We start from the raw sequence: 12,704 nt of genomic DNA on the forward strand, positions 1-12,704 counted from the left end.
TTTCCCCAAACCTGCTCACTTCCCACGGCGCAGGTGGATCTGACACCCACATCGGTAACGAGCACTTTGAAGGGATTTCCCGAGAACAGAGATTTCAAGGGCTTGGCTGGGAGAAGTTTGATCGTGGCCTGGTCCCCAGCACACTTCCCGAAGAAGGAGGTCTCATCCCCTCCCCTCCCTTCCCGACAAGGACTGACCCTGGCAGGCGACTGCACAGGTTCCTGGGAAACTCTCTCCTGTCTTCTGGCCTGGCCTGTGCGGAATGAACGTGGCCCTGGGTCCACGGCTGAACTTCTCTGTGTTTCCCTGAACCTTTCTCCCCATCCCAGTGGGCCACAGCTAAACCCTCCCTGGAGTCCCCTGCAGTGTGGACTGAGAAATGCCATGTGCCACTTCCAGAGCTCACGAAATGTCCCATGTGCCCCCCCACCGCCTCACACCCCCAGTCACTGCTGGACTAGACTCCAGGAACCCAGAGGAGGTGGGAGGAGTCATAGCTCTAACCATGAAAATTAGTGCCTGTTCAGGACTCTGACTCAGGACTGAGAGAGACATTGCATTGTGCCGTGCTCCCAAAATCTGGGGCTTACCTGTTTTGGGATCTAGTGTCAATTACCTCCTGATTTATATAATCTGAAGACTCAGAAAGCGCTTATAAAAGCTTCTTTATGCTAACCCTAGTCCACACCGGAGCCCTGTGCAGGTGCCTGTGAGCTGTGTCCAGAGAAACCCTCGCACCTTGGGATGCACAAAGTCCCCACCAGCTGTCTCAGTTCAGGTGCCTTTCATTTCTCCCAACACGCACTTGTTCCCCCTCTGACTTCCTCCTTTTGGGCCTTGGTTTTGCCCTCTGACGACAGGCAAATCAACCCAGGTCTAACTTCCCTGCGAGGGAGATCTTTGGATACCTGCACGTGCTCTCCCGTTGTACCTTCCACATCCTCAAAGCAGGTGGAGTGGGGCTGGGCCCCTCAGGGACTCCCTATGTGACGTGACTATGGTCACAATCCTCCCAGCGTGCTCCCTTGGCCTCTGTTGGCTTCCTATTGGAAACGTGGCCCATGGAATCAGCACAGCTCACACACGAGAAAAGGAGGCCGGTTTTCTGATAGATTCTGGACTGTGGCCAATTTGCTCTGACCCCCTCAATGATCTTGCCTTAAGCCAGGGCAGACCATCCAAGAAGGATCTGTTACCTCAGCGTGGAATGGCTGTTGGGTGATAGGCTCTGGAGGGAGCCATTTCTAGACATCTGTGTCCCCTCCTGGGTCTGAGGCTCCCGGCTGAGGGACAGGGCCAGCCAGGAGCTATCCTGGGCCAGGTCCCCAGGGCGAGGACTGGAGAGCCAGCAGAGGGTTAATGAGCAAAGCCCTATTCCCAGAAAGGACATTTCTCAGAAGCGGGGCTGGTGCGGGCCAGGGTCACGCTCTCTGTTTCTCTATGGATCTGCGGACTCCCCGAGCCCCAGCCCACTGCCCTCACCACTGACAACTCCATTTCCCCACATTTCAACCTGGAAAGCAAGACTGCGCAGCTTCCCCCCACGCCTGCTCTTGGATCAAAACCACTGTATTCATATTCATGGAGTGTGAGTACGTGTGTGTGTGTGTGTGAGTGTGTGTGAGTGTGTGAGTGAGCATGCCCATTTCCTCCCAATTACACAAGTTCAACATTTGTCCTAGGAAACGAAGAACAAAGCAGCAATCAAACAAGAACTGTAATCCCGAGGTGGGGGTGGGGGAGAGGCTCCTTTAACCTGTTTTTTCCCCAAAAGAAAAATAGTTCCTTCGCGCGGGTTGCCTAGAAACTGCGAGCATTCCAGCCCAGCTCGGTGCTCCCCGGGGCCAGCGGATTATCTTTCTGCTGAGCTTGCTAAACCATTATTTATCACCTGCCAAGATTGATTACTCACCCTGGGACAATGACAGCCCTTCCTTTCCCCTGTTAATTACTGTCATCATTAATATCCATGTCACTAATTAGTATTCATTCACATTGGAACTCCTTCCTGGCTATCATATCCGCTCCCCCCTCGCCTGCCCCAGCCCCGTTGTCTGGGTTTCCAGCCCAGTGGGCTTCATGGTCTCAGGCTCCGGCCGTATTGTCTGCCTGGTCCTCCAGGCCCCCGTTTGCATTCACAGAGCCAAAGATCACACGGAAGCCCCTCTGTGTAAAGGAGGGAAAGTCACCAAGACCCCCACCCCTCCCCAGCCTGGCCTGGGCACAGCCACCAGACAGCCACTGTCTCACGTGGGGACTGGTGTGACTGTCCCTGGCTGTTCCCGGTGCTCACACTGCAGCAGTGGCACACAGCCCCCTGTAGTCCTGGACCTGCTCTGGCCACTGCTGGGGACCTTCTGCAAACACAGCTACTTAGGGACAGCTGGCCATTGTCCCTGTCTTGGGGTTGGGGTACTTCAGGCCTCCTTGGACCAATCCAGGAGTGGGCAGCCCCAGGAGCAAGGAAGGCAGGGACCGCTGTCATAACACATGTCCTCTCAGAGACCTGCAATAGAGAGACTGCAGGATCAGACATTTTTCCTTTTTTCTTCCCTTCTATCCTGCCAACATCCCTGGCCCTCGCCCCATCACTCTTTCCCTATTGCTCTAAAGAGAATTCGAGGGAGATACTCTCTCCTGTTCCATCTAAAATGAACGACGCCACGATTGCACTCAGGATGCCATTGCCCAGTCCAGTGGCCTTGCTGGGGCTTAAGGCCGCTGGGAGCCCATCACAGCAGGGGCAGGACAGCCCACCTGCACTCCCAGAGCTCCCCAAATGCTCGGCTGGACAGTTTCCTTCTGAGGCGGATTTTCCAGGGTGTCCATAAAACGCATCATAGGACACTCAGAAGACCGTCTACTGCATGTGTCTGTTGTTGGTGTATTTAGTAAGGTAACTGTTACTGCAGTCACGTGATAGGCTTCTAAAAGGACTGCAGGTATATACCAGGGGACTTCAAAACATTTGTGGAAAATGGAATGGAAAGATAAGTTTAGGGGCCAGTGCTGTGGCACAGCGGGTAAAGTTCAGTTCCTGGCTGCTCCACTTCCCATCCAGCTCCCTGCTAATGTGCCTGCACGACCCCCACGGGTCTGAGCTGGAGCTCCAGGACACAGAGCTGAAGGCCCTCCTCCGGAGTTCTAAGTCTAGCTTGGGAATGCTCCTCTGATGTAAGCAGAAGACTTCCATTTTGCAGGTGAGTGGAAGGATATTCTCAGTAGGGCGATCTTCATGCTTTGAGACCATCTGATGCCTTATTTTAAAATAAGAAAAATTACAAATGTTGCAGTCTGACAGAAGCTTCACGGGGCAGGGCACGTTCTGCCTGGCTTTGCAGGCTGTGCACAGCGAGCACCTGGCGCTAAGAGAGGCAACGCAGACGGAAGCAATCACGCAGCAACCAGTCCCGTGGCATCTTTGAGGAGCAACATTTGAAAAGTGTGACAAATTTAGCATTTGTTGGGAAGCAGTGGGGCCCAGACAGGCTGAGCGCGGTGAACAGGATGTAAGTGACAGTGAGGGACCCTGGGCAGGTCCCTCTATCACCACCCACCGCAGCTCCATATCCCTCACATGGCAACCAGGGGAAAAGCCCCTACTTAGGGCTCAGACAAGACCCTCTTCACAAAACAATGGCCTGTCAGCAGCCATTGCTCTGCACCTCACAGGAACCGTGGGGGTGCGGGCTGCAGCAGGTGCATAGGCGGTAACACACGTCAGTGACCAGTGGTCTAGCCACGTCATCAGCAGGACTGGGGCACAGCCACTCGGAATCCCATTTACCTGCTTTAGACAATCTCAACATGTCTCCTGCCGCCTTTAGGACAGGATCGGCTGATGGACAGCTAAGTGGGCGGGACAGGAAACAGAAGAGGCAGTTACAGCGGGCCTACCTGTCCAGGCAGTGAGGGCAGAAAGCAAGATGGGCACCCTCGGTAGTCTAGGTGAATGTCGTGCAGTCAGCGTTGTGCTGGGTTTGGGGGAGCTCAGGTCCGGGGCCACCCCCACATCATCCCCCGTCCCGTCCTCTTCTGCCACATGGACTTCTCTCCATTCCCACCAGGTTCCTTCCTCCCGAAGGGCCTTAGCCTCTGCTGTTCCCGCCTCTCCCGCCCCCCAGCTGACTCCTGAGCCTCCATCAGCCCTCACTTCCTCGGGAGGGCCAGCCCGGCTCTCCAGACTCGGCCAGGGTCCTCTGGCTCCGGGACATTTCTCTCAGCTTGGAATTCGACAGCAACATGTGACTACTTCCTCTCTACCTCTCCTCTGTACTAGCCTGTTAGGGCTGCTGTAGCAAGGAACCACCAACTGCTTGGCTTAAATGGCAGGAATTTATTGCCTGGAAGTCCAAGAGGAGGCCTTTGGAGAATCTGCTCTATGCCCCTCCCCTTTCTGGCCCCACCCCTCCTCTGGCCCCTCCCCTGGCCTCCAGGGATCCACTGGCAGGGATCTGGTGGCAGCTTGCAGTGTCCTGGGCTTGCAGAAGCTCACTCTGGTCTCGGCTTTCATCACTAAATAGTGTCCTCCCTGTGTGCGTGTCTGTGTGCCCACACCCCTCTGGACTGACGCCCACCGTAGCTTCTACAACTAATTACACCTGCATGAATTGGGGTTCCAAATAAGACCTCTTGCTTAAGTTTTGGGGTGTAGAATTGCAACCCATGGGTTTGGGGGAGGATATGGTTCCTCACCAGGACACCCCTGGACTATAGATAGGACGGAGTGGGGACCTTGACACACTCTTCCATCTACCCTTGGCCAGCAGCAAACACCTGGCACCAACGTGGGGTATAATAAACACTTACCCGTTGATGGCTGCGCTCACATACACATTGTATAGGATATATGCACCCAAGCCTATATGTTTATTACACTTCACTTTTTTTTTCCTAACAAATCAGTGCTAGGTCTGTGATAGGTTACAAAACAGTGCTTTGAATGACAGGTTCACGTTTCTTCATCCACTGACCCTGCTTTCTATCAAAAACACTGATTTTGCATAAAAGAAACCTCAGCCGGTTAATACTTTAACACCACCAGCAGCAACCCAAAGCGCAGGCTGCCACCTGCAAGCAGACGGGAAGGAAAAGGAAGCTCTCAGCCTCCAGCTGAACCACAGGGCCTCTGTCCCCCCACCCCGGCATCTGCTTCCTGACGTCAGGGCAGCCAGCTCTGGTGCAGCCCTGATTCTTCTCCGGAAGAAGCGGCCTTCGAGTGCTGCTCACTCGGTTCTGAGCAGATTGAAGACAGGAGAGGCAGACACACCGAGTGGATGTGGGATCCGCCAGGCCCAGGCCTCCAGGTTGCCGCATGCTTGGTCCTTCTCCCCAGCCATGCGCACGGCCCCACCGGTCTCCTGGAGCGCGTGGCCACTCACAGCCCGCGCAGCAGGAAGACAACAAGCCGCGGGGACCTCCGAGGCAGGCTGTCCCCCAGCCCCCCAGTCCCTGCTCTGTCTCTGCACTCCCCCCTTCTCTGGAATTTAAAGCTTCCTTGTGCATTATGCAAAATAATAGGGGGCAGGGGACCGGGAGAGGTTATTACCGACTCATCAATCACTCAGGAGGCTGTGGGGGGCTGAGATGGGCTCCTCGGGTGCGTTATCTCCCCCCAGCCCCCACGATTGATTCATCACCTCATAACCCTCGCGTGTCCCAAGCCCCAGACTTCTGTCTGATTGTCAGCAGCCGCACACATGATCTGCAAGGGGATGAGGCGGCAGCAGACGCGGGCCGAGGCGAGATGAGTTTTGTCAATCAAAAGTGTCCAGGCCGCCGGGAGCGTGCAGCATTGAGCTCCAGGACCAGCTTATTACAGGGAAGGCTGGGGACGGCTACGTGGCTGCAGGGAAATGGAGGCTGGCGGTCACTGCGGGCCCCGCCCTTGCTCCTCGCTGAGGACCACCCTGCACTGGGGACAGAGAGCCGGGCAGTCTGAGGACAGGGAGGCATTTATGACCATGAGACAGAAGCGGTGGCAGGAGTGACTGGAGCTGGCCCAGTTGTGTGTGTGCTGGCCCTGCTAGGGGCTGGCAGGGACTGGGGCCACGGAAGGCTCTCAGGATGGCACTTGGGGCACAGTCATCCATTAAGAAGACAGGGCTGAGGCCGGCGCCACGGCTCACTAGGCTAATCCTCTGCCTGCGGTGCCGGCACACTGGGTTCTAGTCCCGGTCGGGGCGCCGGGTTCTGTCCCGGTTGCTCCTCTTCCAGGCCAGCTCTCTGCTGTGGCCCGGGAGTGCAGTGGAGGATGGCCCAAGTGCTTGGGCCCTGCACTCACATGGGAGACCAGGAGAAGCACCTGGCTCCTGACTTCGTATCAGCTCAGTGTGCCGGCCGCGGCAGCCATTGGAGGGTGAACCAACGGCAAAGAAGACCTTTCTCTCTCTCTCTCTCTGTCCACTCTGCCTGTCAAAAAAAAAAAAAAAAAAAAAAAAAAAAAAAAGACAGGGCTGAAGAAGTATCTGGCACAGTCAGTTACCACTTCCGTATCAGAGACAGAGCCTGGCCTCAAGCCCCAGCTCTGCGTCTGACTCCAGCTTCCTGCCTGGGAGGCGGCAGTGATGGGCACTGTGCACCGAGTGGATGTGAGCTCTGTCTGTCTGTGCCTCTCCAATAAGGTATATGCGGCTATTAACCATTTACTTACAAGCAGCAGCCAGGGTCCTGTCCACCATGGAAGCTGGTGGTGGCTAAGCCACTCTTTCCTTCTACAGTTTCCAACTCCATTTCTGTTTCAGGCATTTGGGAAAAGGAACCGGATCTAGTGGCCTTGCGAGACAAGTGCTGACCAAGGGCAGCTGGCTGAGTCTGCAGGTGAGACCCCCACCCACCTTCTGGCTCCTACAGGAAGCTTCTCAGAGAGCAACACGCCCATGCTGGGCAAGCAAGGAACATGGAGGGAGGGCGGGAAGTCTCTGACCTGCAGGGCCTGGCTCCTCTTCACTCGCTCAGGCTCTCAAAAGCCTCCCCTCAGCCCTGTGACAGACCAGGCGCCCTGCCAGCTCCACCCGACTGCTCAACGTCTGTGCATACCGACTGCGTATCTTATTAACACAGATGCTGCAGCTGCACCCACGTTCACACTCACTGAGACACACCTCCACACAGGCACAGATGCAACACACACCTGGCGCACGTGCGTTCACACATACACCGTCACACCCACACATGCAGAGTTGACACACACTCAACCCACACATGCACATTTCCATATATTCATCCACATCCTCACACATGCATGGATCACACACACACACATGCACACACACCACTTACACATACATGTAACATGCAGCCTTGACACATATCCGGCTGACACATGCACACACTACCCTTCCCATCCACTCATCCATACCCCCCCAACTCACACATGCGTGCAACACTCACAGTCACTCCCGTCCTCATTTCTAATTGCCTTGGTGATAGGTCCCCACCAATAAAATCCTAAAAGTGATAAAATGCAGCTCAAGCTAAGCACAAAGTTTGAGGTGAGAACTGGTTTTCTATGCTTAAATCCAGGGAATCAGTGGCACAGGTCAAACCTTCATGTCATCTGCTTCATTTTCTGGGAATGACATCACCTGCCCACCTGCCCGTCACAGTTACAGAGGGAGAAGGAGTTGGAGCACGGCCCAGGGACAGGGGAGAACAATTCCCCGAGCAAGCCGCGTTCATTCCCAGGCACATTTTCTCTTTCAAGCTTCTGCGTGGTTTTGGGTCTCTGCAGTGAAGAGGGGTGATGGAGCTGGGGGGAAGAGAGCTGGAATATCAGCTGGAAAGAGAAAACCAAGACAGCCCAAGCACTGTCGCCACAACCAGGCACACTCACTGCACAGAGCAGCATCGCGTGGGTGCGAGCAGGGCTCCTGGACATGGCCAGGGATGGAGGTGAGCATGACCAGTGAGCTGAGCAGCCCACGTCAGAGCACTGGCTACAGTCGGTTCCCACGTCAGGTCCCGAGGGGTAGCAAGAGGAGGCAGGGCTGGTCTTTGTGGGAGGCGAAGACAGACGCTACGGCCTCCCGGAAAAGAAACTAACTGGGTGGTATCAGACTCAGGTCCACGGGGGCATAAATACCACGACCTCCCTCTCCTGCCCCCGATCTCCTGCTGTTGAGAGCCGGTGGTGAATCCATGGGAGTCTATTGCTGAGCCAAGGGACTTCAGGCCCAGATCCCACCGTGTTAGAAGCCGTGGGGGCCGAACACCACCAGAAGCATGCTTCTTCCCAGGCACCATCCTCCCCTCACGCCCATCAACTCCAGGCCAAGAGGTGCTGGCTTTTGTCCCTGGAACATTCCCAAGTGGGAAAAGGGTCGAGGAAATGCACGAACTCGGCCCAAGTTTAATCTTCCTAGCCCCACTTCCTCACCAGCACCCTGGCCTCTGAGTGTTGGTTCCCTCCAAAGCGGGTTAGAATCGGAGTGGTGAGGCATTGCAGCAATCGCTAGAATGAACCCAGAGAACACAGCAGCATCGAGCTAGTGACTGGGGAGAAGCACGAGGGAGCCAGCGCTGCCGAAGTGACGATGGCGCTCAGCTCCTGACCCCAGCGATAGCACAGCAGAACAAAGCAAAAATCAAAGTCCACGGCACCTACCGCCCCGTTCCCACAACGGGAGGCCCCATCAGCGCCCCAGGCCACAGCCCTCCTTGGGCCACACCGTGAGAGCTGATGCAAACACTGCAGAATGCTGGCCAGAACCGAGGGCTGGCATGTTGGTGTCCCGTGCCACCACACTGCACTTCCTTCCAGATTGTTCTTTGCTAGGTCTGCAAATTCCTGGGGCCGCTGGAGAATCTGGACAGCGACACAGGGTTGCACCTGCAGCGTGGAAAGCCATCTTGCTATTGGCCGCTGCAGACTGTTTACACGTAGGCTCAAGAAGAGGAGCCGACACATAGCCCGGTTTTAAGTTAATGAGAACTAGAACTTGCTGTCCGTAACTCTCCTGGGCGTATTGTGGCAGAACTCGTCCAAAGCCCTGAAACAAAGTCGAAAGCCCTGACTGTGGTTCGGGCGGCACAGCTCAGCCCACGGCAGAACCATAGGTTGATGATGGATTAATTCACAATAAAAACACTGTCCACTTTCCCTAGACATGTTCTTAGCAGCGGTCGAGAGAACATTCCCAGGCTGACCACCTGTCTGTTCCCCAGGTAGGGCAGTGGGTTGAAACCCACACTTGCAGTTTATAAAGAAAAGTTATGTAAGAACACGTTGGGATTGGCAGCACATACCCGAAAAAAAGGAAAAAACAGTGGCTTAAACAAGACAAAAATGCACACATGACAGCAAAATCCCAGAGGTGTTTCCATAGGATTACCCAGAATCTAGGAATGACTGCTTCTCTTCCACAACTCCAGCACCTGACTCCCATCGCCAAGGTTACCTCATGTCCAAAACGGCTGCTAAGGCACCAGTCATCTCATTGCAGCTCCAGGAGAGGAGGAGGAGAAAGGCAGGAAAGAGTACTCCTCCTGGCTGAGGCATTTTCCATTAAGTTACATTTCCTGAAAGTCCCACACTCTACTTGCACATGGTGATAGGCAGAATAATGGCTCCTCAAACACGTTCATGACCCGGTCCCTGGAACTCTGAATAGGTTACTTTTACACAGTGAAAAAGAGCCTGCAGGTGAGATTAAGGTAAGGGCCTCAGGAGGGGGGATCATCCAGGTGGGCTCATGGCAATCACAGGTGCTTATGAGAGAGGGAAGAGGGGCGGAGAGAACGGAAGTGACGACAGAAGCAGAGAGCGGACAGAGTGGATGGACTGACATGACAGATGACAGATGATGGACAGATGTCAGATGATAGATGGTAGACAGATGGTAGACAGACACAAAGAAGGAGAGCAAACGCTTGAGGGCCACTGGCTGTGAAAACAGGAAACGGCCACAAGACAAGGAGGGCAGGTGACTTCCAGAAGCTGGGAAAGTCAAGAGAACAAATTCTCCCCTGGATGCCTCAAAAGGACGCTGCTCTGCCAATGTCCTGATTTTAGCCCCGGGGGGCCCAATCCCGACCTGCGACCTCTGGCAATGTAGGATATACGTGCACTGCTTAAGCCACTTAGCGTGTGGTTGTCGGTACTGCACCAACAGGAAACTGAAGACGCGCCTGTTCACCTAGAACTTAGTCTCCCGACCACACCTAGCTGCAGGAGAAGCCTTCGATTTGGGGAACGGTGGGCTCAGGAAAAAAAATGGGGTTTTCTTCCTAAGGAGGGAAGGAGAAGATGCAAATTGCTTTGGAGGGAAACAGAGGGGTTCCTACATTTAGGGTAGCAGAAAAGCACTCTTCCCAAAATAGGGCTGGCAACACTCTGAACACATCTTAAGGAAATAAACCTAAGAAGCTGGCACAGAAAACTCTAAAAGTATAGTGGCAATCGATGCAAAAAGGATGCAAAGAGTGCTCTGGGCAGAACATTTTCTGAAAGGCCTATTTTAGCCGAACCTTGCTAATCAGACGTTGCAATGGCCCCGAGGACTGCCAGAGCCCAGCTGCGAAGTCCGGGATCTCAAACAGGGCTGTGAGTTGGAGAGAAGTAGCTCCCAGTCCTCCTGGAAGGCGTCTGGACTCCAGAACTCCCCCGTTGAAGGCAGGCCACAAGCAGCCACCCCTCAGAAGCTACGTTCTCCCTTGGCCCAGGGAAATGCCAAGACTGCCACAGAGGCCACCCAGAGATCATCAGAGACCGTCGCTTGTCACAAAGGCCATGGTGCATCCCAGGGCCCAGCAGGGTCCTTGACTGAGTGATGGAGGAATGAGTGGGCGAACGTGGGGACATCATGGGTGTCAGGAGGCTCACGCCCACGTGGTCACCAGGGAACTCTCAGCCTCCTAGAACTATGCTAACTACTGGCTCTGAAGCCACGTGGGATGTGGCTCTCACATCCCAGGTGCTCACAACCCCGGAAGACAAACAGGGAAAGCAATGATCATTGTAGGCGGTGGCTTAACACACTGCACAATGCTGCCCCTGGGGTACCCATATTTTCATACTGATTAACAGGCACTCATTCAGTACTAAGGATATAACATTTTACCCCACATTTATGCTGCGTAATTGTCTCTCCCCAGTCTTCCTCCCATTTATACTTCGGCTGTCTTCAGTGGTGAAGTTCTGAACCTGTCCAGATCTAGCCCTTCTTTCTTCGGAGTCTGCCTTTGATGCACGCTTGCAGTATCATCAAGCACTTTAAAGAGTGTGTTTTTATATGTTGTTGAGTTTCTTTATTCATTCATCCAACAAGTGCTTCATGAATGACTCCCACATCCAAGGCACCGTTCCAATCAGGGCACGGAGCTGAACTCAGAACGAGAGCACCCATCACCGAAGAGTCAGCTGAAACACTTGGAGACCCGCTATATCCCTCTCCACTCACAGCCCAGCAGTGCAGGGTCCTGCCCAGGGATCACAGCCACACCGCCCAGAGCCTGGGAGCCCGGCCATCACGTCACAGCCTCACCCGCACCGCGGATGAGATGTGTGTGATTGTGGGGAAGCCAAGAAGGTGGAAGCTGAAGCTAGATGAAGCCCTAGAGGGCGTGTTCTTCCATCTTGGCCAAGGGAGGCTCATCACAGAGACGGCCACAGGAGACCCATCATAGAGGCGGACTTGCTCGTGTCACTGGCAGCAAAGCAGACACTGTCCATCCCTGGGGACCCTTTTCTACCCCGCTGAGTCACAGAAGCCCCGTGAGGGGAGGAGCACCCACTCCGTGTGCACTGAGCAAGTCCTGGGTGGTGGGGGGAGGGGGAGCTAAGGGTTCTGACCTCTGCTGGGCGCTCACTGCTCCCGGAGAGCCAAGGGCCAACCTCAGTGGGTTGACCCCAAGCCCCTGACTACTGGCTGCTTATACTGCACTTCTTTGTTGGCTACATTTTTGTTTGGGCATGAAATGTAATAAACACTCAGGAAACTCTCACCTCAAAACTAAGTGTCCTGCAAAAAAAAAAAAAAACAAAAACAAACAAACAAACAAACAAAAACCTGTTCAAAGCCAAGCCCACAGCCCTTGGTGGATTCTAATTCTGGACAGAGCAGGCCACGGGACCAGCCTCAGTGCTGGAGGTAGTGGCAGAGTTTCCGGCCACGCGAGGAACACCCAGCAAGCTGGCAACCTTAGGAGACCCCCCTGTCTCTGATCACTGCGACCACCTCACGCCTGGATTCGCCGTAGAAGTAAAGGTCGTCCAGGAGCTACACATGGAGAGAAACAGGGCTGGAACAAGTCTAGGGGCTGAATGAGCAGGTGGATGGCAGAGGAGCGCCCCCCAGTGTGTGGGCTCCTGGGGTGGGGCAGGATCCTTGGCGTGGAACTCACATGTGATACATGACCCAGGAAGGAAGGAACTGCCAACAGTTATTCCCCTCATGTCTTGGATTTCAGAATTAGAGACCAGTTGCTCATTTTCGAGAGGAGAAAGGCGGCCGAGAATCCCCTGGTCAGGGAACGAGGCAGCCACTACCAAAAAGTTCATGGAAAATGGAATTAAAAGGCGAGTTTGTGTGGCTTGGAAATTCATGCCTATGAGGCGACTTCAAAAAGTTCGTGGAAAACGTGAATTATGAAAAAACTACACATGGATTCCAAGATCTTCTGTGCCCAAATCAACGTATCTGAATAACCTGTTTGAGAGGCAGCGCTCCCATCCCCTGGTCCACTCCCTAAATGCCTGCAATGGC

At 54.4% G+C, this 12,704-nt stretch overlaps 1 protein-coding gene across 1 annotated transcript in view; it reads right to left on the bottom strand.

Annotated features, from left to right (window-relative positions):
* Positions 1–12,704, bottom strand: part of RGS6 (regulator of G protein signaling 6) — a 558,565-nt gene that overhangs the window by 93,542 nt on the left and 452,319 nt on the right. The window lies entirely within an intron of this gene.

This window comes from Lepus europaeus, chromosome 22, assembly GCF_033115175.1.
Source record: "Lepus europaeus isolate LE1 chromosome 22, mLepTim1.pri, whole genome shotgun sequence".
Lineage (NCBI taxonomy): Eukaryota > Metazoa > Chordata > Mammalia > Lagomorpha > Leporidae > Lepus > Lepus europaeus.